This window comes from Sus scrofa, chromosome 1 (genome assembly GCF_000003025.6).
Source record: "Sus scrofa isolate TJ Tabasco breed Duroc chromosome 1, Sscrofa11.1, whole genome shotgun sequence".
In the NCBI taxonomy this organism is placed as follows: domain Eukaryota; kingdom Metazoa; phylum Chordata; class Mammalia; order Artiodactyla; family Suidae; genus Sus; species Sus scrofa.
This window is the reverse complement of record NC_010443.5, coordinates 51339386-51350917: the sequence shown is the minus strand read 5'-3', so window position 1 is coordinate 51350917 and position 11532 is coordinate 51339386. Positions and strand designations below refer to the sequence as shown.

Genomic DNA, 11532 nt, shown 5'->3' with positions numbered 1-11532 from the left:
CCAATCAGAGCTGTAGCTGCCAGCCCACACCACAGCCACAGCAGTGCAGGATCTGAGCCACGTCTGCGACCTACAGCACAGCTCACAGCAACGCTGGATCCTTAACCCACTGAGCGATGCCAGGGATCGAACCCTCAACCTCATGGTTCCTAGTCAGCCACTGACCATGATGGGAACTCCTCAGGTCTCTTTTTAAATGCTGCTTTCTCAGTCTTAACTGCTTTCTCAGTAGAACCCACAGAATTCTTGATTCCTTAATGACATATAATTTCATCAACTGACTAGATTACTGTCCATAACCCTCTGTTTGTTTGTTGACTATTACTTCATTAGAATACAAGATCCCTGAGAGGAGGGCCATTGTCCAACTTGTTTATCACTGTCCTCCCAGTGCTAAATGAATAAATGAATGAGTGACCACAAATAGTGCTTAGCATAGTATCATTTTACCCCAGCGTTTCCCGAGTTTTCCGCAGAGCTTTTGAATTGCTTTCATAACAGGAAAAACAGGAGCTACTTTTTCTTTAACCAGGAGATGTTATTCCTTTTAAAAAAAAAAAAAAACTGTCCTAATGCTGTCTTTGGAAAATTTCTTTCTCTATTATTCTTCTATGGAAACTTCGGATTTCAAAAATGAGACCTAGTTTCTAAAATACCATACTGTGAGCAGAACAAACGTAAGGTGCCCAGAACCTAGGCAGAATGATGCACACAGAGTACACAGAAGGCCATCTGGCTGGGGTGGACAGTGTCAGGACTGGTGTCTGGAAGGACAAAGTCACAGAGACCTTTGTCAGCAGACAAGGAGCTGGCCTCCAGGCTGGGAACCAGGGACAATGGGAAGAGGCTTATGCTGACGATGCAGGTACAGGGCCTTATAAATGATGACAGCATTCTTTAAACTCTGACTAGAGAAGGACAGCACTTGAGTCAGCAAGGCAGGCTGGAGGCCAGCGCTGGGCAGGCAAGCCTTCCCCTGTGTGAGGCACACAAGTCAGCTGCTCCAGAAACAAGCCACAAAGTGATTGAGCCCTTTTTTTCAGAACCAGTCGGTTTGTCTGGGCTAAGGTGTCCCACTCAAACTGTTGCTATAAATTCGTCAAGAACTACCCAATCAAGGTGATGCTAGGTCAGGTGAGTCCAGATCTTCTCGGGGGTATGACTCAGGTCCTCATGGGCTCACAGGGGGTGCCCTGGACAGGCTTCTGGTTTTCCTTCATCCATGTCTCTTTTCCCAGCAATCAAGGTCCCTTGACCTGGACTCAGGGTGAGGCCAGGGGAATAAAGTCAACTGGAGGTTGCCATGAGACCCAACTGCAACAAGGAAACAGTTCTCTCAGCCAGGGCTCCTCCAGAAAATGAGGCTGGTGGGGAATCTTCAGTAGTTCCTAAATAATTCTGCAACCTGAGCCTGAGCCATTTGAAAAAGTCCATGGTAGTCTCAGAACCAAAGAGAGAAAGCTGGCCATCTGCCAGGAAACACTAAACTGCATTCCCAGACACCATCCAAGCCACCCACAGCTGGCCACCTGGTGGAGTGAGTGCTGGTCCCAGTGGTGCAAACCCCAGCATGGTCCAGATCCAGCCAGAGTCATTAGCTTACATCAAAGAAGTGGACTCCAAATGAAAACAAAGGGATTTTAAAAGTGAAACTGTAAGTTAAAAAGTGCATAGCCACTGATACTAAATGGGTAAGCTACTTTGAAACTGGTGTTGGGTTCATAAGGGGACTTGATTATTTCCATATGGTGCTAAACAGACACATCAGATTCCACTCACATGAAAGAAATGTATTTTAAATGTTGGTTGACAGAGAAAATAATACTTCAAATTACTAAAAAATGCAAAAAGAAATTGTATGGCACCTTAACTATATTATCATTTAACAAAGATGTCCAAGACTCCTTGAGCTAGACATTATTTGCTATCTGGATTAATCTCTAACATCTGTTCAAATAAGATAGAATACCTTAAATGACTATTTGACATTAATATGTATCCACTTGATTAGGATGGAGGCTTTTCTTGTTTGTAAGAAACTATTTGAGACTTTTAAATAAACTTTGATTATGTTTGGATCTGTTGACCTGAAACCAATAGATAGCCAGATATTTCTCCACCAAAGATAGCTTTACTTGGGATCAGCAGAGAATCCCAGTTCAGAGTTTGCAACTATGGTGAGCCATGTGCAAGTGTTCCCGCACCCCCACCCCTACCCCACTCCGACAAAGTAACAGTAACAGGACACTCTCATAGAGGGTAAAGGAAGCTGGGAGGCTGGGGTAACACAGAGTCCATGGTTTTCCATTGGCTGAGTTCCTGCCAGGAAAGAAGAGGAGACTTTCTCCCTACTGGGCTCTGCCCCCATCACCGGACATGAGAGCTCCCCCTGCTGGTCCACCCACTCTAATTGAGGTTCCTGTTTGTCTATTTTTTTTACAAAATCTTCCACCAAAACATTTAACAAAGATTTCCAAGACTCTTTGAGCTAGACATCATTTGCTATCTGGATTAATCTCTAACATCTGGGCACTTCTGCCTTTGAATTGTGGCTGGGACAGTTGAACTCTGTTTGGACTTGGTGATATAAACAAAAACGAGTAACCATTACTCAACAGCAATGGTTTGGTTGCTAACATCTTAGACTTTGGAGTCAGACTCTTTTGGTTCAGATCCTGGCTAGGCTCCTTATTAGCTGTGTGACACTGAGCAAATTATTTAACATTTCTGTGACTTTTTCTCTTCTGTGAAATACAGTACTACCTAAGCTTGAGAAACAAAACAAACAAATCAACAACAAAAACAAAAACAAAGGCCCCACCAACAGGGTCACCCAACTAAAAAATAATTTGCCTATGATTTGCATTGGTAAGCAATACAAACACACCTCAGTCCTCCTTCTGGACCATTAGCTCCTGGCAACTTGTACCAGCTCCCCCCTTCTTCCAATCAGCTCTGCTTTGATCAATACCTGGAATAAAACAAACACTCAATAAATGTAAACCAATATTAGCTGCTCATCTATATTCCTTAAAAGCAAACTCACTGCAGCAAACCACACCGAGGGCCCCAAGGCCTCAGATACAGGTGGGCAACAGCAATCAGCCTATATGCATCATACTGTCTTGATAAAAGAGTGCCTCTCTGTTTGAACCACATAGTTACAGCCCTTAGAAACAGAGATAGCTCTGCTTTCTGAGTGCTACTCTGTGCAAGGCACTTTACTTGTCATTTTTAAAATGATATCATTTAATCTTTGCCTTTATCTCTGCATTGCTGTGGGGGAAACAAAAACGTCAGCCAACCTCTGATGTTGACTATCTTTAAGAACAGCTAATTCCATTTCCCAAGTTCCTCTACAAGTGATATTTTTCAGTTCTTTGTATCAGGGTCTAATGGATACAAAATGATTCCGTATTCATTTCAGCTCCTACTCAATATTTTCATGAGAACTACAGCAGTCTTATAAAAAAGCCAACATTTAAAGTGCAGCAAAGTTTTAAACCCCCCCCCTTTTTTTTGCTTGTAACTTTTATTGAAGAATGAGAAACATATGGAAATATGCACACATGGTAACTACATGGCTTGCTGAACAGACCCATGTAAACACCACTCAGATAAAGAAACAGAACAGGAGCAATATTTTGTGCTTTCTTCCTGTCACCAACCCTCCCACAATGGTAACCACCACCCCAACTTGCAGCCCACTGACATTACTTTGTCTGTATATGTACCCTATAAGATAGGGTCACAGAAGATAAATTTTTTGCATCTTACTTATTTTACTTAACATTCTGTTTGTAAGAATCAGCTTTATTGCTGTGTATAGTTGTAAATGGTTCCTGATCATTATTATATAGAATCCCATTCTTAAATACACTACAATGTAATAATTTTCAATGGCAGTTGGGACTGTTATGAATAGTCTATGTCTTTTGGTGCACATATATGCGCTTCTGTTGGGCACTTGTTGGGAGTTCAAGTGCTAGGCCATAGGGTACACATATGTTCTGCTTTAGTAGGTACTGCCAAATAGTTTTCCAAAGTGGTTATATGAATTTCCTCCTACCGACGGTGAAGAAGTATTCTAGTCCCTCCACATCCCAACCAACACTTGGCATTTTCCACTTTTTTCCATTGTAGCCATTCTCACAAGGGTATTTTGGCTCATCTCTGATTTAATCTTAAGCTCATTCTCAGTGGCTACAAGGAACAGCATGCTCCCTGATAATAGTACTGAATCACCCCATGCCCAACTACACTAGGACACCAGGAGGGCAATTTCAGCACAGAGACATGGCCTAAAAATAACAAATCTCACCCCAAAAGCCTGGAAAAGCAATGAGGGCTTCACTTGCAAAGGCTGGGGCTGCTAACTTGAGCAGGAGTTAGTGGGAGACTCCAAATACATAATGCACAGCAGGACATCCTGCAGGGACACTCACGCCAGCCACTCCCTTCTTCCTCAGGACTCCCCACTCTTCTTTGCTCTCCTCTGGGATCGTCGCAGCCTTTTTTCCCCACTCTTTGTGGCTTCTGGGCTCCCTTCTCCTCCTCCTCCTTATTCTGGTCAGCACTCCTCAGGTCCAGGACAGATGGTCTAGCCAATGACCATCTAGCCAACTGGTTCCTCCTCCTTTGAGGTGGGAGAAATGGGCAGATCATAGACATCAAAATTGGATATTTCCCCATAATACCTCTGTGGTTGGGGATTCTGATGTATTTCACTCTTAGTTTTCCCATCTCATGTTCCAAACTGGTAGCCAGGCCTGGGTAATTCCTTTCCATAATGTCTAGGCTGGGCAGAGAGCCAAACTCCAGCACCCAAAGGCTTTAGCAAAATCCTAAATCTTCAAAGGAGATAGTGCTGTGGTGTCCTGGAAGAGAATGAGAAAACTGTGCCTGTGAGAAGCAGCAAAACTGAGAGGAGAGACTCCCTTCTTGGGCAGAAGGAGACTCCCTTCTCCTTTCTCTTTGAGGCCTCTGCAGGGCAGCGCCTGATGCTGGGTTCTGCCACAGCACAGCGCAGGACAGAGGAAGTGCAGGGGGAGGAAGTGCAGGAAGAATGAAATGCGGAAGAGAGGAGAGGAAGTGTAGGAGAGGAAATGCTGGGAGGAGGAAGGGATGAAGGAGGAAGGGCAGGGAGGAGGTGGTGCCCCATTATTCTACATGTGAAGCCTTTGCACCAATGGAAAAAGGCTTGTGCCACCTCCCCACCCCCCACAATGCAGACCTAAAGGAACAGTGCTTCTGAGAAGATGAGCCTTTGTGCAGCCCCACATTGGGGCACAGGGCTTGGTAAGCATGTCACCTCTCCAGCCAGCCCTTTGTGCACAGGAAGTGCACCACTGTGACTGACAACCCAGCAAAAATGCAGGGAGACCTCAGAGGATTCATGGTTCCTGAGGGAGGAGGCACCCTAGGTGTTGGCAGCCCCAGCTTTTGCAAAAATCTCTATTCCCACTTGATATGGAGCAGAGGGCCCTGCACATTCAAGGAAGTACCAATTTTGATGGTTAACTATGATATGTCGGCTGGGACCACAATGGCCCAGCAAGTGGAGACTCTTTTTTGAGATCACACCATGTAACCTCTGAATGCTGTTATGAACTGAAGAAAATCTGGGACACCAATAATGACTGAGATGGCGTTTCCTGGAAGTCTGATAAGATTGGAGTCAATCTTAATTTGACTTAAAGGCAATGAGAACTGGGATGTTTTGTACACTTCGATTTACTTTCTATACTTATCACAACTGAATTTCAGTTCCTTTTCAAAACAAACCTACTTTTGATTAGTGAAATTATAACATTCAACTTGCAAAATGACAGTGAAATTGCTCCTGTGTAGGACTAAACAAGTTGATATTTATTTATTTATTTATTTATTTTTGCTTTTTAGGGGTGCACCTGCAGCTTATGGAAGTTCCCAGGCTATGAGCCAGATTGGAGCTGTATAGCCAAAGACATCCTGAGAAAGAAAAATGGAGCTGGAGGAATCAGGCTCCCTGACTTCAGACTACACTACAAAGTAACAATCATCAAAACTGCATGGTACTGGCACAAAAACAGAAATATAGGTAAGTGGAACAGGATAGAAAGCCCAGAATTCAACCCACGCACCTACATCCAACTAATCTATGACAAAGGAGGCAGGATATACAATGGAGACAGGACAGCTTGTTCAATAAGTGGTGCTAGGAAAACTGGACAGCCACAGGGAAAAGAATGAAATTAGAACACTCCCTAACACCATACACAAAAATAAATTCAAAATGGATGAAAGACCTAGATATAAGACCAGACACTATAAAACTCCTAGAGGAAAACATAGGCCAAACACTCTCTGACATAAACGACAGCAACATCTTCTCAGATCCACCTCTCAGAGTATTGACCACAAAAACAAAAATAAACAAATGGGACCTAATCAAACTTCAAAGTTTCTGCACAGCAAAGGAAACCCTAAACAACACAGAAAGACAACCCAGAGAATGGGAGAAAATCTTTGCAAGTGAATCAGCTGACAAGGGATTCATCTCCACAATTTAGAAACACCTTCTGCAGCTCCATACCAAAAAAAAACAAAAAAAAAAAACAAAACAAAACAAAACAAAAAAACAACCCCATCAAAAAATGGGCAGAAGATCAAAACAGACAGTTCTCCAAAGAAGACATACAGATGGCCGGGAAACACTTGAAAAGATGTTTGACATCACTCATTACTAGAGAAATGCACATCAAAACCACTCTGAGGTACCACCTTACACCAGCCAGAATGGCCATCATCCAAAAGTCTACAAACAGTAAGTGCTGGAGAGGGTGTGGAGAAAAAGGAACCCTAGTACAGTGTTGGTGGGATTGTAAATTGGTGCACCCACTGTGGAAAGCAGTATGGAGATTCCTCAGAAAACTAAACATAGAACTACCATTTGACCCAGCAGTCCCACTCCTGAGCATCTATCCATAGGAAACCATGACTCACAAAGACACATGTACTCTGATGTTCATTGCAGCACTATTTACAATAGTCAAGACATGGAAACAACCTAAATGTCTATGGACAGAGGAGTGGATCCAGAAGATGTGGTACATATACACAATGGAATATTACTCAGCCATTAAAATGAACAAAATACCAGCACTTTTAGCAACATGGATGGACCTAGAAATTATCATGCTAAGTGAAGTCAGCTATACAATGAGACACCAACATCAAATGCTTTCACTGACATGTGGAATCTGAAAAAAGGACAGACAGGAGTTCCTGTCGTGGCGCAGTGGTTAACGAATCCGACTAGGAACCATGAGGTTGCGGGTTCGGTCCCTGCCCTTGCTCAGTGGGTTAACGATCTGGCGTTGCCGTGAGCTGTGGTGTAGGTTGCAGATGAGGCTCGGATCCTGTGTTGCTGTGGCTCTGGTGTAGGTCAGTGGCTACAGCTCTGATTGGACCCCTAGCCTGGGAACCTCCATATGCCGCGGGAGTGGCCCAAGAAATAGCAAAAAAAAAAAAAAAAAAAAAAAAAAAAAAAAGGACAGACAGAACTTCTTTGCAGAACAGATGCTGACTCGCAGACATTGTAAAACTTATGGTCTCCAGAGGAGACAGTTTGGGGGGTGGGCAATGTGCTTGGGCTGTGGGATGGAAATCCTGTGAATTTAGATTGTTGTGATCATTATACAACTACAGATGTGATAAATTCATTTGAGTATTTAAAAAAATAAAAATAAATTAAAAAAAAAAATTGGAGCTGTAGCTCCCAGCCTACGCCACAGCCACAACAACGTAGGATCAAAGCCGCATCTGTGTCCTACACCACAGCTCACAGCAATGCTGGATCCCCAACCCACTGAGCAAGGCCAGGGATCAAACCTGCCTCCTCATGGATACTAATCAGATTCCCTTCTGATGCACCACAATGGGAACTCCAAATTTTTATGTAGTCCATATGAATGTTAGAAGGTAATCACACTTGAATGCAATCCTGTACAATTTTGTATGACACAGTGCTTCACAAGAAGCTATAATCCTCGTAACATAAAACATGGGAGATTCAAGATTATAATGAGAAAAGTTCTGACACTTCTGAGTATTCACATATGTGGTTAAGAAGATTATTTGTCCATATTTTCCCTTTGTTCCATTGCTTTTCAGATTACTATATTTTTTGTGTGAGAAGCAGAAGCACCTGAAATATAATATGCTGTCATATTAACACATACCCTGAATTATTTGCAAGTGTCTGCAACTGAGATGTTTATTTTTGAGCACAGAGCAGTGATCTGTTTTCATGACATGGAAGAGTGGTACTTGAATAATACACAGCCTGATTTTGAGAGAGCCAAATTAATAATGATTGAAAGTGAAAATTAACTTTAAAGTTATTCTGAGGCACTACAATCATGATCAGAAACATCTAAAACACAAAGAAAAATTGCTAATTTAACCTAGAATAGGTAATGATTTTCCAATAGCTTTTCCTCATGAATAAAAGTCTAGATAATAAAACAAATATTAATTAAAAACTTGCAATACCCTTTTCTTACAAAATTTTCAATGAAATGACTGGGAAGAGGATTATTTTTTATTATTGTAGTGAATAAAATCATAATAGGTAGTAAGAGTGACAAAAATCTGATACCTCAATCATGCTGAGGATTTTTAGTTGCCTATTCTTTGAAGAGTACTTGAAAATAGATTATCTTAACATATTCCATTTTCTAGGCTGATAAAAAGGCAAATATGACTATCCTCAATACATACTCAAGGAAACTGGAGCACAAAATTTTAATAGATTCCTCAAGACCACAGTCAACCATTAAATTATTCATATACATGTATACTTCAGTGCCTCTCTGCTTTTCTTTTATCATAGGATTTCTTCCTTTATCCTCTCTCCTTCAAAATGTTATTTATACCCTAAGACCAAACTGGGAAAATAAATAAATAAATAAATAAGTAAAAATCCCTCTCTGATCCTTAGGCAGAAGTAACTGACCAGGCTGAGTGTTATTCACCAGTTTCATTTGCTTTAATAACTGAATCTCATCCCTTTGGATTTTGAAGTGTTTGCTTAAATTATGCCTAAGTAGAAGACAACAATGAATAGAAAATACACCAGAATTGTTAATAATGACTTTGTGTGGGAGTTGTACTCTGGGTAACATTTTAACTTTATATTTTCCAAATGTTCTGTAAAGGTCATATAGTTTGTGATTGGAAGAAATGAGACAAAAACAAAACAAATGGGAAAAAAAAAGTCTTACGAGAAATCACTGTGATTCACAGCTAGGAAAAGGCAATGCTCCCAGGCTCAAACATAGAAGGGACTTTTGAGGAGAGGACAGAGGCCCTTGGATAGAGGAGGGACAAAAATGCTCCCTGCCCCTCCCCAAGATTCTACCTCCTTCACCTATTATATCTAGGTGTGACCCTGTTCACCAGGCAGCTGTGGAGACAGAAAGCCCCTGAGAATATGCGTCAGTTTCAAGAAAGTGTGAGACAATAGGCCAAATGGACAGATGGCGTCTGAGGACAATATTCTCTCTTCCTTAAATAAAGTGGATGGAGGGGGAGGAATGACTTAGACCCTTCTTGGGAGAAGAGGTAGTGACGAGTTCATCTCAAAAGGCTGGAGCTCAGTTAAGGCTTCCTTGAGAAGTGAGTCTGAGGAAGGATGACATGGCCTGCTCGTGTGCTGGCTGGGGAAACGCCAATAAGAGGAGAGGTCTGGTCTGCAGGCAGACCCTCAAAGAGGAGCATTCAGGCACCTCTTTCTTTCCACACAGTCTTCACCATAGAGCAGGTGTTAGAAAACTTTATCATCTTTGGATGCTTCTATACCACAAGGCAAAGACTGATCAAAGCTGGAAATGGTACTAATTGGCCACTTACAGAAAAGACACAGAACCAGATCTCTATATGCCATTTTAGATTGCTCTTTGCATTTTCTTTAGAGTTGGATTCCTGATTAGATAATAACATGTACTTCTTCATTATCTAATTTCAGTTTCTTTTCTTTTTTTTTTTTTTTTTGTCTTTTTGCTATTTCTTTGGGCCGCTCCCACGGCATATGGAGGTTCCCAGGCTAGGGGTCGAATTGGAGGTGTAGCCACCGCTATGCCAGAGACACAGCAACGCGGGGTCTGAGCCGCGTCTGCAACCTACACCACAGCTCACGGCAACGCTGGATCATTAACCCACTGATTAAGGGCAGGGGTTGAACCCGCAACCTCATGGTTCCTAGTCGGATTCATTAACCACTGTGCCACGACGGGAACTCCTAATTTCAGTTTCTTAGTAGTAAAAATGTATCGATTTTTATGGATATGGTTATGTTCCAGCTACAAAATCTTTGCCTACCCACAAATCTTAAAAAATGTCTATGTTTTCTTCCAGAAGTGTCAAATGTTTATTTATTTATTTATTTTTGTTTTTTTTAGGGCTGCACCGATGGCATATGGAGTTTCCCAGGCTGGAGGTTGAATCAGAGCTATAGCCGCTGGCCTGCTCCACAGCCACAGCAAGGCTGGATCTGAGCTGTGTCTGTGACCTACACCACAGCTCAGGGCAACGCAGGATCCTTAGCCCACTGAGATGGGCCAGAGATCAAATCCTCATCCTCAAGGATACCAGTCAGGTTTGTTTCCACTGAGCCATGAAAGGAACTCCAAAGTTTTAAATGTTTAGACTTTAGGTCTATGATCCACTTTGAATTTGTTTTTGTGCACAGTATGAGTACTGTTCAATGTTTCTTTTTTTTTTTTTTTTTTTTGTCTTTTCTATTTCAATATCCAGGTGTCCCAGCACTATCTATCGATAGTACTATTATTTCCTCATCAAATTACCTTGGCACCTTGTCAGAGATCAATTGACTGTATAAATGGTGGTCTATTTCTGAACTCTCCCTTCCATTCCATTGATCTATTATTTGCTTTTCCTTACACCAAGACCATAGTCTTGATTATTTAGCTCTGAATAAGGCTTTAAAATCAGGAAATGGAAGTCCTCCAAATTTATATTTCTTTTTAAAAATTATTTTGGCAATTCTAGGTCCTTTATATTTTCATATATCCATTAGGATCAGTTTGCCAATTTCTACAGTGAAGTCCTGGGACTTACGTTGAATCTATAGATCAATTTGGAGAGAATTGACATCTTAACAATGTGAGTTTTCTAGTTCCAGAATATCTTTCCTTTTTATTGACTTTTAAAATTTCTCTTAACGGAGTTCCCATCATGGCTGAGAGGTTAGCGAACCCAACTAGCCTCCATGAGGACACAAGTTTGATCCTGCCTCACTCAGTGTGTTAAGAATCTGGTGTTGCCTTGAGCTGTGGTGTAGGTCACAGCTGTAGCTCAGATCCCGGGTTGGTGTGGCAGTGGTGTAGGCCAGCGGCTACAGCTCTGACTCAACCCCGAGCCTGGGAACCTCCATATGCTGTGGGTGTAGCCCTAAAAAGACAATAAGTAAATAAATAAATAAATAAATAAATAAAATTTCTCTTGACAATCTTTCCTAGATTTCAATGT

General features: G+C 41.8%; 1 long non-coding RNA gene across 1 annotated transcript; it reads right to left on the bottom strand.

Moving 5' to 3' along the window:
* LOC106508872 lies at nucleotides 553-5954 on the bottom strand. Its single transcript, XR_001305968.2, has 2 exons — nucleotides 4322-5954; nucleotides 553-2971 (listed from the first exon to the last, which is right to left on the bottom strand). It is a non-coding gene; the product is annotated as an uncharacterized LOC106508872 (long non-coding RNA).